The sequence below is a fragment of the Dromaius novaehollandiae genome, chromosome 1, assembly GCF_036370855.1.
Source record: "Dromaius novaehollandiae isolate bDroNov1 chromosome 1, bDroNov1.hap1, whole genome shotgun sequence".
Classification (NCBI taxonomy): domain Eukaryota; kingdom Metazoa; phylum Chordata; class Aves; order Casuariiformes; family Dromaiidae; genus Dromaius; species Dromaius novaehollandiae.
Genome location: NC_088098.1, coordinates 11,233,630 through 11,257,491, shown reverse-complemented (window position 1 = coordinate 11,257,491; position 23,862 = coordinate 11,233,630). Strand labels below are relative to the sequence as shown.

Genomic DNA, 23,862 nt, shown 5'->3' with positions numbered 1-23,862 from the left:
TGTCATAGTCCACAAATCCAGTGTTGAAACCACTGTCCTGAACTATCACGGAGCCAAACTGAGTTTTCATTCTTTGCTCCCCTACCTACAAACTCATTTTTTTAAAAATAGGGCAGAAGGGGGAAGGGAAAAAGCAAAAAAAAAAAAAAAAAAAAAAAAAAAAAAAAAAAAACCACCCTTTATTAAAGCAATTGTAGGTTTTGCTAAACTTCAGCTTTCTAGTCATGTTCTGAGCACTTGAGTCTTCCCTATACTACAGTTACATTATTTGGAAAACACTAGCAAGAGAAACTGACATTCTAATGGAATACTCTAGATAGGATTCAAATCATGATCTCCATATACAAATGTGTGCGCATATGTATATACATGCACGCACACATTTATACATGTCGAAGTAATCTGAATATTTATTATCAGCTGTGTCTAAGGAAGTAACACATCTCAGATCAGACCTAGAAGCAGAATACATGAATAAATGACTGATCTTACCCACAAGGAAGTTCTTTCTCTGTTTTCCCCAACACTCTTCACCATGGTACAGACTGTAAGAGACTGGGAGGAATATCCAACTCCCAAACACTACATCATTTAAGTTGCAGTATGAAGCATGCAGGCTTAGAAACTACTAGAGTCTAAATTCAGACCTCTCCTAGCTGTTCGCTGCTTTCTATGGTAACCTAACAGACTAATTAGCAATCAATTTCAAATTTGTGCTGAGATGAAAAAAGGAGATAAAAACAAGATATAGAAAGGGCACACTCAAATTCCATATACAAATCAGGACCCACTAACAACCAACTCCTCTATATCACACAGAAGAAAATTTGTTCCACAAGAAATCTTATTTCCTACATATTCGTAGTTTGTGCCCAAGTGTTCTCATTGACCCCATGTTCTCCACATCCCTCTCACAGCAATATTCTCCCCATCTTCCTTGCCACAATATTAACACGTCTTGGCCTCATACACAACACTCCCAATCCCTCCTATGCCCTTCACACTCACCTATATATCTTCAGTCATCCAGTTGACTCCAGCTCCTTCTCCACAGGCCCTGCCTATGGCTGGTTTGGAGCTACACACATGCCAGCTGCCAGCACAGAGAACAGTTAACGGCTAAGATCACTGTGCTTCTTCTCCCTGCCTCTCCCAAGACATTACTAACAGTTGCCTTTTTCCACCTCCTTACAGATTTTCATTAAACTTGAACATAGGTCTCAAGGATACTAACTTCCTAACTGCCAAATTTTGTTTTAAAGTTACCAGTTGTACCGACAGAAACACAGTGATCATTAGCCCAACTTATTTAAGAAACAAGGCTACGACAGTCAGACAATTGCAGGATAATGCTCCTCTTCCTACTTTGGTCTTAATCCACTCCCAATACAGAGACAGAAGTGGCAAATTGAAGCAAAAAGTTGATTAGCATTCTTACAATCATTCCGCTATATTAAATACAGAATTCTACATGCAACAAGGACCCGAGTCATGTTTGGTAAGACAGTCACACTTCACAAATTGGCACACCGAGTTTGGAATCCAGAACAAGGAAGAAGAAATCTGTCCCCTCCATTGTATTCAAGATTCATACACCAAAAGAAGTGACAGTTTCCATCATCCAAGTATTCAGTCTTCAGTATGCCCTGTTCATTACGTGCATTACACCAACTCTACTTAGAGGAAAGAAAGCTGCCCGTAACAGGATGATCCTGGCATGAGTTTATCAACCAGCAACAGTTTCTGCCAAACAGGAGAACTACTTTCCACCAGCTGTAGGCTCTGTCTCCTTTACTATGTGGTCCAAGAGTGCTCTTCTTGTGTATTCTTGAAGTAGCGACGGAAAGTCATCTCTCCCCCTCAGATATTTATACCAGGCCATTAAACATATGAAAGTTTTCCCCTTACCTCTTCTCTCTCTTCACTCCTTTTCTTCTCTCAGTGGAAGTGAGACAAAATATGGGACTAGGAAGAGAAAAAGAATAAGTGGTAGAGGGGAAATAAAGGTAAATGCAGCTAGAGAATGAGTAAGAAGTGGTTTATTGCAGAGAGAAATACAGAAAATACTGCGCTTTTTGATTTTAGTTCTGATATTTACAGAAACCAACAAAAAAAGCAAAAATTAACTGCCAATCACTTAATGTCACTAGCTAGGGTTACTAATCACCTAAAAAGTAAGAGGGAATTCCTGCCATGCTTCTTAAAATAAACCATGCACAGATGAAAGGCCACTATTAACGAAAGCACGTAAGGTGAGAATCAGGGAATTGTAAAATACAAAACAAGCACAGTACATGAAGGAACACAAGAGAAAAAGATGACTTTTTGATGGCAATACTGCTATATAATTTGCAAGAGTACTAATAAGTAGAATCTCAGCTATCTAATATTAATGTGTTACACCACCATCAAAATGTAAAATTCCTTTGAATAGAAACTCAGGTGTTAAGAAAACTAACTAGTTGCCTGGCAAATAGTTCTTGTTTTTAAGTCATTCTTCTCATCAGTTGTTGCACTGCAAACATTTTTTCCTCTATCTAATGTGAGGTGGCAAATAACTGTTGATTAAAGTTACAGACATTTTGTGTACATCTCTTACCACGTATTCTCTCTTAGTCTTATTTACACCTGTTACCATAACATTATTATTCCTTACAAACATTTCAAAATAAAAGGCATTTCTGCAAGTATATACAGACAACATTCCATAAGAATACTTAGTAAGCTGTGTCTACAACTGGAAGAGCTAAGTAATTTTTTTTTTTTTTATTAAATTTAACAATTTAATGGTGATTCAGTCACTGTAAGGTCCTAATTTTAAAGTCCGGTATTCCTCTAAAGAAGGAAGGGGGCCTTCTTTGGGAAATAAGCAGCTACAAATACACATACTTAATAGTTACATTTCAACAAACCAAACATCTTGCTGCCTTCCTGAGATCAAGTAAAACAATTAATTTAAGGGATTTTTCTATGCTGCATAATGAGACATAGAAGACTACTGTAATTACTAGATACCTACTACAGAAGTAGTAAATAGCTTAGATTTACTGAAAGTTTGATCTTCTGGCTAAACTAATTTCTATTTTGACATGCTTTTACTTAGGTAGTTTCCAAAAAAACATAGTTCCTCTGTCTTTTCAGTGGCATTCCACTTGCATGAATAGCACAATAGTGCTTCCACTTTTACTCATACAAGTTTGTAGACATTCACCTAATTGTTACACTTGTGCACCAGAATCTAAACACAGGAAAGTAGAAAGCTGCAGTCTTTCAAATAGAAACCTTTACTCTTTCCAGCAGTTAGAAGATCTCTTTTACATAATTTTAACTGCAATTCAACATAGACTATATTTCTTGCTAACAATTTGGGAAAATTTCAATGTTCTTTACTAAGATTTTAGGGATGGACAGGAGTGCAAGAGAAGAGGAAGGAACAGATGGAGGGGACTGCGTTACGTTCAACAACAGCACAGTCACAGAAAACACATTTAAAAATCAAAAGATATTTCCTACTTTCAAAATAAACAAAGTATTTATTTTCAATTGCAACTTTCATCCAATAATAATTTAATTTCTTTAATAAATTTAGAGATTGTCTACATTTATAACTTTACTCTGTGTTTTCAAAGTAGCTCTAGATATGTATTTAATTGTAACAATGAAGATATGAAATATGTCATCCCACAATAAATACAACCAAATTTCTGCCTAGCAATGCAAAGCACAAAATACAACTTTTAGCTTTCAATACTACTGACACACAGATGAAAAAACATGCAGAGTTTGTCTTTACTACTTCCAATACAGAAGATGTAAGTGATTGGAAAGCAGAAACTAAGGGACAGTAAAGAATGAACTTTTTAATCAATGATAGTAACAATTTTTTTTAAGAACTGCGCAATTAAAGAGTTAAGATTTCCATCAAGTGTTCCTACCTTAAACTGAAAACTGGAATGACCTATATTACTTAGTAAAGCATTTGAGGGCAGAACCTTATCCTCATAACCAGTAAAGTAATTATTGTGTCTTTCTTAAAATTAAAGTTCTTAAAAAATATATATATTCTTCATGTTGCCTTCCCAGTTCTAAAACCATACCTTCAAAAACCAAATGAAGGTGTGATCTCTCTGTACCCTCCCCAAAATACTTTAAATAAGCTGCTGTAATTCTTGGGCCTTCACCTTCAATTTAAGCAGTAGCTACTAAAAACGTTTCTCACTGGAAAAGTTTCTTTAAACCAACAGCTAAGACAGGATTAACTGTCTAGACTTTGAATATCAGCTGTCTTGTGATACGGTTTTAAACACAGTCCCATTACAACCATACTAATCAGGAGTTAGCTCATTTTGTCTACTCTAGGCAAAATAAGAGCATCACCCACTGTGAAAGACAAGTATTTCTAAAACTAGTCAGATTAGAACAGTTAAAGAGTAATAAACACTGAAACAATTTAAATATTCAGAACTCCTCAGGCTTAAAAATCCAAAGCTATCATTCTGTATATATTTAAAATTGTTTAAATGTAGGATACTACTTTCTACATTTCTACATTATCTATCTGTGAAAGACAAGAATAATCAACACTGCACAATAGATTATAGCTCATATGTTTTAAGCTGCAATATAAGTACAAAAATATCATTAAAACCTACTCATATCTTTTCCTTGAACTTGAAGATAATTTACTATTCAGATGATATAAAACTGATTGATAACCTAGATTCTATAATGGCACAAAGACAGACACAAAACATTACTATGCATGAGGAGAAGGGGCGGACAAGAGAGGAAAAAATAAAATAAAAACACCCTTTTCTAAACCTGAACCTGTGCTGTGACATTTTAATACCTGCACCTTTTGAAAACACTAACTTAAAAGTAAATTATAAAACTACAATCTTAAATACTTTTTTGGCATTCACATATTAAGCCTGATTTGCAAAACTTCTGGTCCCTTACAAGTCTTGTAAATTTTACAACATTGCATCTCAATCTAAACAATGTATGAAGCCTCACATGAAAGGAAAGAGAGCTCTCTTTCAATAAAATATGCAAAACATTTAACAAACACATCTTACTTGCACAGGATACAACCTTTGTGCTGCTTCAACCTAGCCTTCATTTGTACTTTCAAAACACACAACTTTAGTGGACACTGATTTACCATAGTTCTTACCAAATATTTTAATTAAAAAAAAAGATAAAAAGCAGTCAGATATGTTAAAAAATACTTTGTACAAAACTATCTTCAAAGGTTTACAGATAACCTCAGTTATCAAGACCGTGTAACAATCTGCAGAGCTTAAATCTATCCACTTTCATTAACAGCAAATTAATATATAAGATTTGTAAAAGGAAATAAAAAATATTCTCAGTGCCTACTAACACGTATATAAAACCTTGACAGTTTTTTTTTAAATAAACTTGTTTGTTGTGCTTTAAAGGTAACAACAGTTTAGTCTCTGAAAGTGATTATAGCAGCGTTTTTTGTAGGATGAAGGTCATGAGCAGAATTTTGGATCCTGAAAGAGATTAGATTAACTTCTGTGGGTAAGATTTTTGGTTAGTAAGAACAGGAACACAGAACTATGCGAACACTGATGTAATTAGAAACATTCATCTTACACCATTCAACAGCCTAATGCAATTAACATTTTATTCTTTCGAATGCTGGATTATAAAAAAAATTTTTCCTCTTTTTTTCCTCCTTAATACATATTCTACAGATGCTTAAACCAGTAAGGCAGCTCTATACAAAAGATCTGATTTATTGCTGAGAACGAAACTTGAACTACTATTTGTATGACGGAAATATTTCGACACAGTACCTTTTCCAAAAACACAGACAAACAAGATTTGCTTTTGACAGAGATTCACAAATACACATTCGTATCTGTGACAGATGAATAACACAGAAGAACTTTCTTAGGATCTCTCCAGAAGTCTGAAATGGCTTTTATTTTACATCTTCAGTGATCTGGCCCTCATTCAGTTTTGTTAGAATGTTTCATGGAAACAGAAAAATACTTTAATTAAGCCTTTGTTTACATTAATCTATTAAGAACAATGGCACGATTCTACAATTACTTACACTACTCCTTAACTAAGTTCATATTAGCATGAATGTAGTATTAAGACTGTCCTTAAATCATACCGAGATCGGGCCTAGAGATATGCTAAAAACTTCAATCTGACACCAACTTCTGTATTTGTCGCTTTCCAACAGAATATTAACCCAGTTGTGTGTATTGATACTGAACTACAGATATGAAGTAATGTAACCCCTAACAGTAATCTGAATCTTGGTACTAGGAGAAATTCTCCTTACAGTTAAGGGGGAAAAAAAAAAAAAGCCAGTATTATTTTTCCTCTGAAGTTTCCCAGATGGCCAAAAAAACCTCCCAAAAGGCATTCAGCTATGACAGTTAGGCTTAGGTTTATGATTTTTCCTTCAGATCTGAACAGCTCAAAGATACATAAATAGCTTTAGGACTAAAGTCCAGATTTCAATATTTAAAAAATAGCATTTGTAACACATAATATTTGTAAATTGGAAATGTTTCTTTAAAAGAAGAAACTGTGATTTCAAACATTATCTCTAAGTACTGTAGTTTTGTTAGTAGATTGTTGGAGGGGGAAGGGGTTTGGAAAAAAGATTATTTCATTTTCATGAATAGACTTTACTGCAACAATTGACACCAAAGTAGTTCAGTGCTTAAAAAAATAAGGCTAGTATTTCCTTAGTAATACCTCTCTCCTTAAAACAGATCTGCGATCTACTATACAAATGGAGAAACTGAGTCACAAAGGGTAAAGTGACTCACTCAAAACTCATACACCTCTGGAAGATCTCCCAATTCCCAAAAGGGTCTTAGTGCATAAAATTTGCAACCCATAAGATAAGCCAGAAAATTTTAGTATGTATATAAATTTTCTTTTTTTGAGTGCATACAAACTTTTTGGTTAGCGTACAAACTTGTTTCTTTTGAGCTTAATCTTGAATCAGAAGTCTGCCCGAGAACATGACTGAGGCCATGAAGGCAGACATTAACGGGGCCCATGTAGCCCTCTAAGCTGTAATGTTAAAAAATCATTCACCAGAACAGGAGCTTTAAACCTAGAGAGGTGGAAGGGAAAGGCAAAAGGTTTCTAAAAAAGGCCCATACATGTACCCTTTAGAAACCCATTTATCTTCTTTTTAATAAATATACAGTAAGACATGGCTTATTCAAAAATAAAATCCCTATAAGGAAGGTATGATGGGAACATGCATTACTGGACCATTAATGCATCATGGTGGTTGAAATCACTCAGCCTTTGGCCTCAAAACACACAAAATGCATGCATTAACAAAACTCTAAAAGTCATATTATCTTGTTGTTCAACTTCAGGTATACCTTAAACCACACATCAATACTTCCAAATACATGAAAGGTATCTAAATTAAAGTTCTTCAGGAACTGAAGACAGATTTGCAGTTTCAGTACTTCACTTTTGACTGTTTAAATCCAGAAGGTTCCAAAGCTATACTAGAATAGAAATTTATACCTCATTAAACCAAGGACAAGATTAAAGACAGGCTTAAAAAAAAAAAAAAAAAAAAAAAAAAAAAAAAAAAAAAGAGAGAGAGACAGAGACAGAGACAGAAGGAGAGGGAGAAAGGAAAGAAATTCTTATTTCTTTTTTTGTTTAAGCCTACAGTTTACAGTGTCTGCAGCTTGTATCAGAGCACACTACACCAACTATCAAATAATAAATCCTTGTGACCTCCCTACCCCCACCCAAACATATTTATAGTGGTGATACTAAAAGGTTCATATTTCATTTAGGAAAAGAATTAGAGATGAGGAACTGCACTTTCACTCAGTATTTGTGTTACCACATATACAATTTATATTGTGATATACAACATAAATTAAAGAAAAAAGTCTAATACCAGGATTATACTGTGGCAGAAGAAATTCTTCATCTTAATAAAGTAACAGGTTATAATCTTGCCTGAATTATTTCCTTAAGTATTAAGTTCTTCTAGTATTCCCAAACTATGAATACATGGAATTACTACCTGATATCCAGCAAAGGTATTTCCTGGAAGATGAACGTGACATTCACAAATGTGATCCCACAAAGAATTTAGCTGGCTGTTTTAGTGATCTTAATCCTCTCCTTATTTTGATAAATATTACTGTTTTTATATTAATAATAGGATGGATTTGCATGCAGATGAACATATTTATCACGAATGCAGTTTTTCCAAGTTATTAAACCGACATACATATCACCTTACAGAAACCTATACACACCCCTCAAAGAAGCTGCTCGAGTCTGTTGCCTCTTTCTACCCCCCTTTTCCCCGACAAGAGTGGTCTCGTTCACTTGCCTTTCACACACATAACCAATAAAATTAATCAGCTGGAACACAGCATTTTTAAATCGCAGTAAAGTCAAGAGATGTTTTGTATGTTATTTGAAGGAAACAATCTTTTCATTTAAACATAGTAAGACTGTAATATGCTGCAGACAAACGCACTGCATGGGGTGTGGAGGACCCGAGCTGATTAGATTACCACAACATCAGCCTGAGGCCGCCATTTTTAGAATCTCTAAAGGACAAAAGAGGGAAATTAAAAAATTTGCTCCACATTTAAAAAAAAGTAACTTTAGAAGTATGGCGTTTATAACCAAATAACTGTGTATTATAAGTCTAGCCAAAGATACCTCTTTCTTTTCTCTGATCTGAGCCTTGAATAACAAAAACGTTTCATTATTAATTCCTCTAAAATAATGTAAATAAACAGACTAAAACATTCTTAAGTCCAGATGAAGTACTGAAGTTCTGCCTTTAATAACATGTAGTATATTTCATTTTGGAGACCTCAGGGCTTTTAGCCACCGCATATTCCCTAATGGCTGAGTATGGGGGAATACAGGACCTTTATAATCAGGCTATATTATGTTTCTCTACCCTATTTAGTACTACACAGTGAACCGTTTGTTTCTCCTCCCCTATGTCTGCAGCAATAGGGTCTGCTCCACCAATTTTTTTTTTTCCACAGAAAAAGATGAAGATGTGCCACCCAAGGAACACGAACACTAGCTACAGAAACTAAAACAAGAAAGGGATGCACCAATATAACTACTCACAACCTCAAGACAGGGGGGTGGGGAGAATGATCCCCTTTTAAATTGGCACAGAAACACTTTTAGACTGTTTGCCGTTTGTCCAGGTTACACCACGAAGCAGAGATATTAGCAGACAGGGAGAAAAGGAGGCGGGGGTGTAGAAAGCAGAGAGATTAGGCCTATAACGAGCCATTTTAGTATCACAAAGCAAAAATATACAGGATGGAGGAGCAGAATAGATTTCCGTAAGCTTCATAAAACTCAATACGCAGTCCCAATAACGCACAAACCCGTTCTTAAAACCTCGAGTCCAAGGAAGAGTATGCTGTCACATAATAGCTTCTTCTGGCGCTTTTTCCAAGCATAATGCATAAATCTGGCATAACTGCCAAAAAATTCTCCTCAGCTCCTCTAGTTACAGTAACCCGCCATATTCACAAGACATAGCGACACCCTGCCATTTTTTAACCAAACCCTACAAAATGAGAAAGAAATTCAAGGCAACTTAAACAGAATTTAAACACATTTCAGGGGGGAGGGAGTTATACTCTGAAAGACGATAATAAAACGTTCCCCGTCACCTTTCAGTCCGTTTTTGCCACCCCCTTCCCCAAAGCACCCATAGCAGAATACGTTAGTAATAACCAGAGACTCACCTGTAATGGTCACAGGCCAGGCAGCAGGACCCCTCAGCTGAGCCCCTTTTCTATCCCAACCAAAACAATACAACAGCCCCACTGCGGATATCCCTACCCTAGGCAGGACTCAACCCTCAGCAGATTCTGCTAGGAAAAAGAAAAGGGAAAGAAAGGAAAGAGGAGACCCCCCCTCCCCCCAAAACTAGCTCAGTGCACAGAACCCTACAGGGACCAGCTAGGAAGCTCCTTTGCCTTGGGACCTGTGTACAAACCCCGCTGCCGCCGCTGCTCCCGTATCTCCCTCCTTTCAGCCTCCTACGCTCCCTTCTATGTCACTGCCTCTCTCTGGGAAAATGGCGTCCGTTCTCCCCTCCCTCCCACTGCACGGGCTCACCCGCCCCGCCTGGCAGGGGCAGGGTTACCAAGGCGAAGCCAAACAGCCGCCATTTTGCTTGTGGGCTGGAGCGCAGTCGGCGCCCGCCGAGCCCTCAGGGTCCATTTTACAAAAGCTCTTCGCTCGTTACAGTGAACGCCTCGGGTCCCGAGCCCCCAGAGTGCGGCAGTGGCTGGGCAGGGGGGACTGCGCGGAGGTGCGCAGGGAAGCGGCGGCGGGGCGGGTGCTGCCCGGGTTGCTGTGGGGGGCGATCCGCAGCCGCCGAGGCGCAGGCTGCGGGGGAGGGGCGGGGGCTCCGTCCCAGGCGCTCGGGTGGGAGCCTGGACGCGGGCGGGAGGATGTCTGACTCAGAGCTGCATCCTCTGAGGCAGACACACTTCACGTCGGTCCGCTCCTCCCGCCCTCCCCGACTTCCTCCTCACGTCCAGCATTACTCTCAACACACCTTTTTAAATCTCAACCCGAGGAGTGAATTTTCGCGACAAGGTATACGGACAGCCGGACTGGATCCCACATTCAGAGGAACTAACTTCAGCGGCGGGGAAGGAGGGGGCGAACGAGAAAGGGGAGGGAGCGGGAGGTTTGACTCGGTTCTATTCAGGGCGACATGGAGGGTCTGACTGAATCTCTCCTGTTAGTAGACGCTTGAGGCTGAGAATCTCCCTCGGAGCGTATAATGCTCGTAGCAGGCAAGAGGGAAAGAGGATTTTTTTTTTTTTAATTTCCTCCCCCCCTTAAAGCGAGCGATAGCGTGAAACAACGCTAGCTGAAGGCGTTTCTCTTCTCCAGGGAACGAGAGGAGCAGTGAATGAGTCTGGTTTCCCCTCTAGGGAATGGCACTTACAGGGAGAGCAGGTATGGGCTGCTTTTATCTAGACCACTGAGAGCTGGCAAAGCAAGAGGCTCATTCCGCCTCTCGGGACAGGCGCAGCCTCTTCTGTCTATAGCGAGCTCCCCTGCCTTTCCCCATGTCCCCTCCCGCTTTGCCCGCACACCGCCCTGCGTTCCCTGCCCGGCTTCAGCCCCTCCAGCGACACGGCTGATTGAGGGAGGGGAGGCGGCGGCTGGGGTTTCATTCGACGCCCACCAGGGGCTGAGCGAGCCTCCTTCAGTGCGCAAACTCGGGGCACCAGATAAAAGCTGGGCTGGCAGCTCCTACCCTGCCTCGATGGAGCCGCCACAATCGGGTGACTGAAGAAGCAGTTAGCAGCAGCGCCATAGACTAGCCTCCCCCCACACCTTGGGCAGAGAGAGTTTGGGGCTCTAAACAGCTACTGCTGCGGCAGGAGGGAGCCGAGGTGAAGGGATCTGCTAGCTGGTTGGACGCAGAGGAGGCGGCTGTAATGGGGCATTGAGTCTGAGGGAGGAGGGGGGTGATTAAACGTCTTGTGATCATGGCGGAGTCTATGGGTATTTTTTCCTGTCTAACTCTTCTGTGCGTGTGTCTCTGTTTCTCTCTTTCTCTCTCTCCTTAGGGCGCTTGGCTGGGGCTGCTCGCTCGGGTTCTGCCTGTTGTTGCGCGAAATGGCGGCTGGCGTCTTGGTGGGTTTGGTTGTCGGTTTTTTTGTGTAGGTTTTTTTTTCCCTTCCCCTCCTATTCCCCTCCCCCCACTTCTGCCTCGGCCGCGTCTCCGCAGCGAACCGCGGCAGAGACTGAGTCAGGAGGGGGGCGGGAGCTTTGCGGAGGCCAATAGCCGGGCTGGCTGGGCTGCCCCGGCGTGCTCTGATTGGCTGGTGCTGACATCATCCTGCAGCAGGGGCAGCCGCAGCTGGGCAGGGTTGGGGAGCTGTAGGGGGAGGCTGGTGCAAAGGGAGAAAACGGGCGCCATGATCCCAGCGCGAGGGAGGACTTCACGGGCAGGGCATCCCTGAAGACCTCCTGAAAAGGAAAGCGGGAAAAGGCCGTGGCTTCCCCTTTTCAAAAAACGCTGGGGCTGTGAGGAGAGGCGCGGGGGAAGAGCGAGAGAGGAGCAACTTGCGCCTGCATTTGTAACTGCGTCAGTACAAGATGGCGCAGGGTCTCCCTGGAGAGGGAAGGGAGTTGCACGTCCGCCGGAGGTCATGTGACCGCGTTGCATTCTTGCGGGGTTTGGCTACAGACCAAGCTGGCTAAGGCGGCGGCGGCGGCTGCTGCCGCCCGGGAGAGTCCGTGCTTCCCTTCCCTTCCCCTCCCCCTCCCTGCACAATACGGTCGTTGCCGCGCTGATTCCCTTTTCCCTTCCCCCATTAACCTTATGCACGAGGGTGTAGCTGCTGCCGAGGAAGCTTCTCGCTTTTTTCTCTCCACCCCTCTCCAGGGTGTAGCTGCTCCTGGCGAAGCTTTCCATTCCGCCCCCTCTCTGCCTAAGGCTTTACCTAGGGCAAGGGAAAGCTGCCGCTGGGCACCTGCTTGCTCCGCCCGAGCGCGGAGGCAGCGGTGCGCGCTCCCGCCCGCGGCCTTTGCTGCTGCCGGTTTTACTAACGCAAATCCCACTTCAGTTTTCTCTCTCGGCTTCCCTCCTTTTATGTATAAGAGCACTTATTTATGTGCAAGTTGGCTTCTTCGGGCTAATTTACGGAAAGATTCAGTTTAAATGATTCCATTAAAACAGCTGAGGAAAATGTACAGACTGCATGTGGAGTTGTTCTTCTGAGGGGGGGACCTTGTTGTACTTTAAATATTACTTTGCTAGGGGTATACAGAGGGGAGAAGAAGCTAAGGAAAAAGCTGAAAGCTATTAATGGATTTATTCTATTTGAGCACAATTTCTATATGGAAAAATGGATCAGTCTTCTTACATGTGTGTTGTTGCCTCCCATTTTAGCAGTGGAGCAGCTTTCTCCTAGGGTAATGAGGCATGTAGTACAAAGTTAGGCCGCAGGTGGCCTGTCTCTTTAACGCAGAAATTCAAGTATGTACTTAATGGAAAAACAACTCTGATATGCAAATATGTTGAAGATGTCCCTTGTACTACCTTTTCTGAGGTTCATAAGAACACAAACTTGTCACTCAGGTCTGGGTGGGTGGGAAGTTGGACAGATGTATTTTCTGCGTCTGCCTATATCCTGATAAGTGGGAATGAAAAATGCAAGCTTTTTAATCCTGTCAGTATTTTTTTTTTGAAGTATGCAATTTGTTACCGTTCTGGTTGTTTTTATTTTCGTCTCTGAGGCAATTCATTGCCTGTTCCCATGTCTTGTTCTTGTATGGTAGGGTGTAACTTTAGCCATTGCAGCTAATCCAACAGTTCAAAATTGATGTTTTAAACTTAGTGGTTTGTTCTGCTTAGAAGTCTTTCACAGAACTTTGTTCTTAGTAGGTCCACAGATAGGTGTGAATTTCTTCTTCGGTAATAGTGTAATAGCAGACAAAGCTTGAATTTTTGAATGTATTGTGTGAGAACTACTGGAATGAAAGTTACTGGGTATATGACTAACATAGCAGACTCCTGTATAACAGACGCTACTTAATGCATGTTACATAAGTAATATGGTGAGGTGGAGTCTAGTTACATAAGAGCTGACTGGGGACTTGAGAGCTCCTGTAAGTAGTGCATATTAGTTGCAGATATAGCCTACAGCGGATGTGTGTGTTGCAGTGGGGGGGAGGGGGTAGAGGAACAAGATTGGAAGCACCTAATAGTACTACATTTTTCCTTTGTAGGTTATATAAAGGATACCAGAAAAGGAGGCAGTAATTAAGCGTGACACACTATGAAGCTTTTGCAAGTTTGGAGTCTCATTTAAGTCTAACTTTTTGGATGTATGTTATGTTTCCTAAAAGTAAAACCCTTTCTGAGTGTCAGATGATGGTTGTCAGCTGAAGCATTACATCAACCAATTTTGTTCTGTGCAGGTTACTCTAAAGAGCAGAATTCTTGAGTTGTACAGGTTGTGTTGAATTTAACACCATTTTCAGTAGACAAAGCTCAACTAGCATTATGGGGACACTGGGTTTGACCAAATGCTTCAGTGACTCTGCTGATCCTGCCTCTATAGGCATAATATGACACGAGGTAAATGCTCTCTTTGTAATGAAAGGTTCCAGACAAGCTTTCCATGTACAATGATCCTTTTAATGTAGAACTGACTGACTTGAGACCTGCAATAGTATTTCCTTGTAAGTGTGTTAAATGAAGAACATTAAGGTGAACTGAAGATCAGGAAATACGCTTCACCTTTATTAGCACTTACGTTTGTATTCCATAAGTATGGAATGGAGAATGATTGCCTACTTCATTGCAAGGGAAGGGTTTGAATGTTTGTTAGTGTTTCATATGGAATACCCAGAAATAAAGTTTAACTATGGCAGCTACAGAGCTTTAATTACTAAAACATTTTTTTGGTAGATCATGTTGACATTTGATTTTGGTTTGGGAAGCACAAAGTAAAATGAACTGTTTGAAGTTCTCTGTATAACTAGTAGCTTATTAAAGCAGTACTTGAACTGATGAGTCTCTGTTTTTATGAAGCTTTACAAACAAATGCAAGTTGTAATAAGGCCATAGTATTCTGTTGGTTTCAAGCCTGCTTTATTAGCTGTCCTTAGGGAAGCAGTATTGGCTATCTTCAAGGAAGCAGTAGCTCCAGCAGTGTTGCAGCCTCAGAACAGTCTGGCCTGTGCTGCGTTCTGAATTCTCTTGCAGCAGGAGGATGGTTTGAAAGCAAACACACATACTATTGTGTGACAGAAACCTCAGTGGAGAGAACTTGCCAAACAGCCAGTCTGATGCAAGCCATGGCTTGTATCCAGAAGGTAATCGGAGGAAAGGGAGCTATAGGAGACAGACTTGGTAAAACCAGGCATATAGCTTGCATTTATGGTAGCTTACCAGGGCAGGAAACAACTTCTACTGAATTAGAGCTCATCTAATAAGGATATTGCAATTGACTGTGTGTTTTTCCAACAGTTAGACTTGTTCCAGCTCACAGCGATAGCCTGTCTGTGCATGTATATGTGGTCTGTCTTTGGTAGTCCTGTTACTTAAACAGTACTGTTTACCTTTAGTCTTACAAAAGGACTGACAAGAGTTCAAGGGTATACAGGGGAGAAAGGAGTGTGATACTAACAATGTAATAGGTCTGAGTAGGCATTAATGCCATAGCTGGAACAGTTGAAGTGGTGTTTATGCTCAAAGATGATCCTGCCCCTCTTCCCAGCTGTTCATTCTTGCTTCTGCACCACCCTTTTTTTGATGGCACAAGTGTTCGTGTGGGAAGTGCAATTGGATAGCAGATCTGGCATAAACCTAGTTTTAAAGGATAGATTGGTGGGTTTTATGGATATGTGCACTGCATGCCTTTGCAGACACTCCTGGTTGAACAGGAATAGGAATAAGCAGCTGCAGGGAGAGTGGAGTTGCTGTGTTGGCTTAAACTGTTAGTGGAATTAAGAGTCTTTGTTTGTTGCTTTTGTACAGTAAAAATACCACTTTGAGGGAATTTTAGGAGCAGCTCTAAAAGCTGGCCACTGTAGCCAGGATCACTGCAGTGCTTGCTTAAGGAGTTGGATGTGCTCTTCAAAAAGTCTTGATTTTTTTTTTTTTTTTTTTTTTTTTTTTAGCATATAATGTAGTGCTAGCTTGACCTGCAGTTGTAGATGATAAGAGATATGTTGGCTGCCACTCACAGAAATAAATGTGTATAAAACTAACTACACTAGAGTTGGGAGGGAATAGAATTCCGGTTAAGTCTTCACAGGATTTCAGACTTAACGAGCTTATTTTGTTTGGGACAGAGTAAAACTTTGAGTAAGCATACTAATTCCAGAAATTGCCAGGAACCCAATAGCTAGGGTGTTCAGTGAAGAATTAACTGAATGAATTCTGATCTCATCTTGTTCAAACCTGTGATCTCTGTGGATCACAGTGATCACTAGTAAAATGAGTATGCATTACTTGCATATTGTAGAGCAGGTCCAGTGACTGGCAACAGATTCACCTTGATGTGGGAGGATAGTGTTAAAGGCTTGAACTGCAGCAAGACAGAGCAGGAACTTCCTTTGCGTGCCAGTTCAGGGCTTGTGTTGTGATGAGTTGTGGGGTTTTTTTTAATGTTGAGATGTAGCAAAGACTTCCCTTTCTAGAAGGAGGGCACTTACTGGCTTGTGGCAAAATTCTTAATGGTTTAACTCCTAACTAAAAGGAGCAAGTTACAAGCTGTTGTGTGGCCAGCTAATCCAGGATTAGTGGGAATTTGCACCAAGTCCAGCTGCCTGGTAAACTTTGAATAACAAAGTGCAGCAGTAGCTTTTGTTCCCTTGTAGCATGGCCTTGTTCTCTGAAGTAGAGTGGCTTTGACCAAGATCTAGTGTTTTGGAGAGCAGTGCTTCTCTCTGTATAGTTAATTACTTTCATAGCAAGTGAAGTGTTGCCCTTACATGTTTATAATATACTGCTAGCCCTAAATGCTGTAAATAACAGCTCTTTGAAGACTAAGAAAATAACTAGCAAATGAAGACCACTTCTTCGGTCAATGTTGACATGCAAGCAGTGCAAGTACAACAGTGGTATATTTTTACCTTTGAGCTCTTGAGCATCTCTAGGAAGAAAATGGGGAAAACACTGCTTCAGAGACTTGCTGAGAGTTGGCCTATGCTAGAGTTGGGAAGCTGCTAACTAGGCTCCAATGTTCCAGAATTACAACTGGAAGGTGGTCCTCCTGTCACATGGAAAACAAGTGTTTGTATTTCTTGTGAGCTTGTAAACTTAAAACTAACCACACAAGTACAGAAGCTGTGTTTGACAAAAGGGGTCCCTTATCTCCACTGAAGCTGGAGGGAACAACCACAGGATCAACAAATTGATTTACTGCACTCCTGAGGTCAAGTAAGGAAGCACTGGCAGCTTGTCAGTGATAAGCAGTAATGCAGTGGCCATTACTCAAAAGTAGGAGTGCAGCATGAGTGCAGCACTGCTTCATGCTTTTTTTCCAGAGGGTTAATTTCTGAAGATTGCTGTAGTCTATTCAGTGTGGCCTGTTAGGACTCAGTTCTAAAAAGTGTAGAAAACTGATAGCAAAATGGTGCACTCAGAATGGATAGCGTTCTAGCACTGAGTGCTGCCAGCTATATTAGTGCATTAGTTTCTTGCAGACTTCAGTAAATTGGCAACTAATGTAGCTTTGCTTTGAGTTCATAATTCTTAGCATCTGATCTACAGAAACTAGTATTTGTACTTCTATTCTAGTTTGTCTTTAACAGCTGCTTGATCCAATTTTAGTACAATGGCTATAGATTGAGCAAGTAAAAGGAGTAGTTTTATTACAAAGTCCAAGACTACCTGATGTGGCAGCTCTGAGATGTAAGTGCCAAAACTGGGGGGGGGCGGGGATGGACCCAAAAGAATATAAGCTGAAAAGCTGTCTGAAAATAAGCTCTGTTTTGGCTTTTGCTTCCCTCCCCCCACCCCACCCCCTAATTTGCACTTACCAGCTTAGATCACTGTCTTGTGATTCCCCAAAATTTTGAAGCATAAAACAAGCTGGAGGTGCAGAGCTGTCCTGCTTTACTAGTGCTGTCTAAGCAACAACCTTAAGAGGCTGTAAGTGAGAGTATAGCATAGCAATCTCATGGATCAGCCAAAGACTAAATGATTCTCTCTAACTGCCTTCATTCCCTAGTAAGCGCTAAACTACACAGTAGTTGTGCTGCTTCTTTTAGGGCTGCAGTGTTTGTGCTACTGTTGGTCTGCATGTCTGCTCTGCTGTTGAGACCAGGTTAGTTCTTGTGTCTGAAAATGTCTAGCCAAATGAACTGTGGTCCTTCCAATTAGAACACTTCATAAGAACATGTTGCTCATATGTCATTATGGCAGTTATCTTGATTTAGAAGATAACTGTCCTCATAAAATGAAAGTACTGCTTTTATCAATGTGGTGCCACACTTTGAATTAATCTCCAAAGCTGTGCTCTGCCATTCCAGCATTCATATGCTGGAGCAAGCTTGTAAGCTTATAAAGGCATGCTGGGCAGTTGCTGGATCCTATTTTTAAACTGTTTCTGAGAAACACTTCTGTCTCCTATCTTTGCACAAGCATAGGAAAGGCTATACTTCATGTAGCTGAGACCAGACCCTGTGGCTCCGAACAGCAATTTTTGAACTTGGAGCCTCACCTTTTATTAAAGAGGACAGCAAACTTATTAAAGAGATAGCAAACTTAAATCTGAACTAATTTCTGTTGTACAGGGGAAATAACTATAACTAGAAAATAGTGGCAGTGGGCTGTTGAGTCATTGGCTATAACTACCTATAATTAAGGCTACAGATCTGGAATTTGACAAGCTAGCTTAAACTTTAAAAGGAATTTGGATGATTAATATCCTATCACTTGCTTCACTGTATTTAATAGAGCACAAGAGTTAAAGGTTCTTCCTCTTGATGGTACCTCTCATTCTGGTGAGTCTTAGACATAGTGGGCTTGCTTATTAATCTGCTGAGTTTCAGTAACTTGGTTAACTCAGTTATATGATACATACAACAATTCTCAATTTGCACTGACATGGGGGAAAAGTTGCATAAAATGCAACTAAATTCTGTATGCAGGTAGGTTCTGTAAATGTTCTAGTATCTGAGTTTTTTCTCTTTTGTTCCAGGCGATCTTCAGGCTTATTCTGAATATAAATATTAAATATAAGTGTTAACATATTCTTTTTGTAATAGAGAATTCTAAAACTGAAGGACCACTCCAAGAGAATGCATGATATTCAGGCAAAAATAAGGGTTATTACTGAAGCACTTTGACCTGGTTCTCTTTGCCTTCTGAAACCAGGAGGAATATTTTAAGTTGGGCTAAGAAGTACTGTGATCAGGAAGAAAAAGATCACAGGACTTGCACAGTGCAGAAATAAATGCATTGAGTTCTACATGTCTTAGGCCCTTTGATCAAGAGACTTAAACAGGAGAATTGGTGCTGGCATAGACCTAATTGGGAGGGAATGGGTGTCTCAAAGTACAGTATCATTAGGACTGTACTCTGAAGGCTATAGTAAAGCTGTACTGTTTCCCTCAGATTGCACACTGCAAAAATCCTTGGTCTTGGAAGTGCAGGTGTTAACTGACTTTAGTCTTGTTTTCTCTTTCAGTACTATGTTAAGAATCTTGTTCTCATTCAAGTAAATTGGAGTAGATAGCCTGTTCTCTTTGGTGTCAGTTACCTAATTTTTGCCTTGTAGGCCAAATGGTAGTTTTTTTTAAAGGAAAACTTAGCACTGGAGCTGCTGTAACCTTGCTTTCTTAACTGCATGATGAGATCATCTATCTGAGGGGTATGACACTTTCTTCTCCTGCAGCTACACTTCATTTTATGCTTAAATTGGTTTGAATGTCCAAATTAAGTTTGGTTTAACATGTTCTTTAAATTCAGTAATACTGTGATACTGCAGCATTTGTTGTATTCTAGAACCATTTTCTCTTTAAAAAACAAACAACCCCACACTTGTGGTGCCTAGCCGGGGTCCTCTTCTGTTAAGTTTAATGGCTTTGTCTTATGTAGCCTGCTGTAAACTACAAACTTACTTCTCATATGACTGTATCCTTGCATTCTTCCAATGTATTTTGTAGTAAATAGTGTATCATAAGGGGAGACTGAACTGCGTAGAGATGCTTTTCCAGCCCAGAAGTTGTATGCCGGAAGTTACTTGTGCCTGTCTGTAGCTGTTGCATAAAGCTTGAATTTTTCCTGATAGACCCAGCAGCCTATTCATTTAACAGGAAGTGTGTGCCTTGCTCTGGGTGCCTCTTCTTTCTGCAAGAATAGTGTTGAGCAACAACTATGTGGTGATTGCAGTCATTACAAGTAAAGTCTACATCCTGTTTAGGATGTACATATTAACATGTGTAAAACATCTGTTTTATCCTCCTAGAAATAGCATGTTGCAGACTTGGATACTTCAGCTTCACAGCTGTTCAGAAGTCATTCCATATTTAAAATTCAAAGCCATTAAGGGATGGCTGAAGTAACATGGTTGAAAATAAAATAGGTAGCCTGTGTGTGTGTGTGGGGGGGGGGGGGTGATGCAAAAACGAGTATTTTGGAGTTGATACTCTATGGCTCGTCAGTCCTTTCACTGATGCTCCTGAGTACATTAACAGAATGTCACAGAACCAGAAGACAGCTGGGCTTGGTGTCCAAAAGGGTAGGTCTAATAGGCCCCCTTTCTGCTCCTTTCTGAGACTTCCAGTTGGTTCTGAACTTTGGATATGCCCAGTTGGCACTGGAATGAAAGAGAGGTTTCTTCTTTATTGCTTAGGAGTACTTTTATGATGGGTCTTCAAAGATTAAATCTTGCTCTAGTTATATATTTAAGGATGAGATTGTCAAAAAACACCAGCACTCACATTAGTGTATGGCAAAGTAAAAATGAATGAGTTTAATGAACAGTCTCATGAAACAAGAGCATGTCTGACTTGATCCCTCTTTGAAACTCCTTTAGTATGGAAAATATTTCCCAACTAAAGGAGAATTGTGGTCTCTTTGACTGTAGGGGGGGGAAAAAGTAAGAGTAAAACACTTTCATGTGAGCAGGCTTTCACAGCGTATACCTGAGATCCATTTAGGCTGTCTAAAATAGTGTTGTGTCCTTCAGTGTGTGACAGATGAAACAAACAATCAAATCCCTAAATATAGATATGTGAATGACAGTGCTTACAAATAATTATAAGGTGCCAAATGGAGGATGGTCTCTGCTTCCAGAGGTAACTGCAGCCCTCTGGAGGGAGAAGGGATAGGTGGGTTGAAATGGAGAGCATAATTCCTGATGTTTACTGGAAAAGTATTCTTAGTATTGGTGGATTTTTTAGGCTCTTTCACTTTCTTTTTTTTTATGAAGACATCATCATTAGAGGTCCTGCCTTCTAACTGCAGGATGGAGTACAAGAAACTGACTGACATCCAGCTGTCTTGGTTGGAAAATAACCAGGCCTAACCTGTAGCCCTTGAACAGTATATGGCTTTTAAGTGACTGGAGGCTATGTGCAGAGTGGATTATAGAAACAGTGAGAAAAGGAGCATTGTACTCTGCCAACTCCAGAACTCTGAAAGACCAATTTAGAGGTGATCTTCTGCATATGAATAACATCCCTATTTCAAATAGTTGCACTACATTGCACATTGCAGATTGCTAGCTGGTGTGTAACAGGAAAGCCTGTGTTGTTTCCCCCCCACCCCCATTTGTCTTGCGGAGCTTGTGGAGGGAAACACAGATTGGTCTTGCATTTCACTATAACTTCCTTCCTGCTGGGAACTCATCTCTGAAGTCTTATGAATTTCTAACACTTAATCTGCTGTGTGGAATACTTGGTTTCCTGCCCATCTGTGAAATTTAAGTAGGCCTTGGAGTCTCTGGGGGTAGAGAGGGTAAGTGGGAGCCACTTTTCGGTGAGTTTAGAATGTCATTCCATGACTGTGTCTTCCCCAGCTTTCTAGGTTGGTATGGCTAGATATGCCTATGGTATACCACAGTGGGCTAGTTTGTAGCATAAAGGCCTACTTAGATTTTTTTATTATTATTATTATTATTAAAGCTTCAGGACTTCCCCCAAACTTAAAATAGTTTTGCTGAGACCTATGTGACAACCTGTGGTGTTGTTCCTAGATGTCAAAGGAAAGTGACTGGGCTGGAGACTAGATTGTAGAAGAACTGCAGTTTTATGCCTAAATTTCCACCTGCCTACCAGGCTTCTCCAAAAACAGTTTGCAGGTCTCCTATGTAATAAATGGATAGTGTTAAGCACATAAAGGAGCTGTGGAAACCAAGTGAATGGAGATTAAGGAAGATTGGCCAGAACTGAATAGCATAGAAAAAGGAGACACCTCTAATTAGGCATTCCTTTTACTTTGAGTCCCTCGTTGAGAGCTAGATGTTTATACTCAACTTTCCTTTCTGTAGCTTTCTGAAATAGGCACTGGCTTAGTGGTTAGAACTTTTTGCCTTGTGCCTGCCTTGCAGGGAAGATGGAATGATGAAGCTTGTAAGCATGCATCCTAGGTCTTGTAAATGCTCTGTATCACTTAAGTCTTGATTCTGCTGTGCAGAAATATTTACCAGTCACGATTTGTAGGAGTTCAACTGCTGTTTGTAAATTGAAGGAGAACACTACTTAGTGCAGTCTAAATTCATGCCATCATGCAAAATCTGTCCAGTGGCATCTGGCTGTACATGTATCTTTTTGACCTTTGCTCACGTTAGCTAATTGTATTAACTTCAGGTTTTCTCTAGTGCATCATAACTTAAGGATGTTTGTTTCCTCTCCCTTCTAATGTGAAGGATAAATGCTTTCCAAACCCACTGACCCTCTTTTCACCATAGGGCAAGAGGTGCTTGAAAGGGAAAAGCTAGTTCTTGGGTTCATGAGTCAGTGTTCCTGTAGCTTCTTGTTGCTTAGCTGACTTCTGAGATACTGACAAACAGTGATAGATGAGCCTGTTGCCTTTTCTTAAAACCCCCCGCCCCCACCCCAATCAAAAGTAAACTGACAGTCTCCTGATCTCTGTTTGATAATGATAAAGGTGGGGGGGGAGAAGAACTGGGCAAAAAGCAGGGCTTCTGTGACTGGCTGGAGTATTTCGGACCTCTTGGAGTGCATGTGTGGCTTAAATGTTACAGCAATAGTCTGTTGTTTTTTAGGTTTGGGGAGCAGAAAAAGTGCCTGTTTCCTGTCTTCCCCTCCCCCTCAAACCTAGGGTACTGTAGACAGGGTGGGGGGGAGGGGCAGAGTAGCAACTCTGAGCTGTTTTATGGGTTTGTATATAAGAATGATGTCAGTACATTCCTGACCTTTTTCTGTTGGAGGGATAGTATGTCTGTTGCAATTATATCGTAGCACACTTGCAATATTTTGACTTCCTTGTTAAACAACATAGAGGCACAAAGCCTCTCAAACTAGAATGTAGCTTATTTGTTAATCGCATGTGGATAGCCCCCAAAACATGCCTATTAATGCTCATAACTAGAATTACTCTTCCACTTGCTGTCATGTGAACTTTGCTATGCACAGGCATGTCTGATGTGAGAAATCAGTGAAACTGAATACTGTAGTGCTTCTTAGTTATAAACATGAATACGGTTAGGTGGTAATCATTATTGTCTTCACATCAGCTGTTACTTCTCTTATTAACCATAATTGCACATTACTTTTACATGTAGATTTTGGTACAAAGCTGTTCTGTGAAGTAAAGGAATACTATAACTTGGTAACGGTACATGTTTAGTTTGAGGTATGCCAACCTGCTTCAGCTGAAAAAAAAATCTCAAACTTTGATTGTGAGATACACAATCAGACATTTTTCCCCTCATAAATTTAGCACCTGTGTGCAACTGCCAGTAGACTCATGCAATGATAAAAATGTGGTATTATACAACTTTCGCAATGTTTGTAACTAGGACCATACAAATTCTTTTTTACTTTACTTCCCTTAGGAGAAAACCTAGAAGACTGCTACAGGTTTCTTTGGGCCTCTTTGGCTCAAACTAGTAATCAATGTGCAGTTGCACTTAATATAAATAACCTCTCCTTCTGACAAACCAAGCTGCAGCAACCTGCCTAGAAGTATGAAGTTTCTTGGCAGAATGTGTACAGAACAAGCCTGGAAGCACTCAAGCAAGATGCAGATAAATACTAGCTTTGGCATGTAGAAGTGTCCCCATGTGTGGAGCAAAGATGAAAACATTAGGCTTGCCCTGGCATGCTGCTCTAGCAGCTACAAAGAAATGTCACTAATGTGTACAAGTG

The 23,862-nt window shown here is 40.6% G+C and overlaps 1 protein-coding gene and 1 long non-coding RNA gene across 5 annotated transcripts in view; one reads left to right on the top strand and one right to left on the bottom strand.

Moving 5' to 3' along the window:
* Window positions 1-10,147, bottom strand: part of KMT2E (lysine methyltransferase 2E (inactive)) — a 67,646-nt gene extending 57,499 nt beyond the window's left edge. For 2 of the 4 annotated variants that reach the window (XM_026097619.2, XM_026097622.2), the window contains exons 1-2: window positions 9,780-10,146; window positions 1,909-1,965 (exon numbers count right to left, since the gene is read on the bottom strand). The gene's annotated coding sequence lies outside the window, so the exon portion shown is untranslated. Of the gene's footprint in view, window positions 1-1,908; window positions 1,966-9,779 lie in introns of all 4 variants that reach the window. The other 2 variants (XM_026097621.2, XM_026097620.2) reach the window with 2 other exon arrangements.
* Window positions 10,148-10,441: 294 nt separating this feature from the next.
* LOC112981761 (uncharacterized) lies at window positions 10,442-12,759 on the top strand. The gene is made up of 3 exons (XR_010387449.1): window positions 10,442-10,641; window positions 10,945-11,010; window positions 11,631-12,759. It is a non-coding gene; the product is annotated as an uncharacterized LOC112981761 (long non-coding RNA).
* The last annotated feature ends 11,103 nt before the right edge of the window (window positions 12,760-23,862 follow it).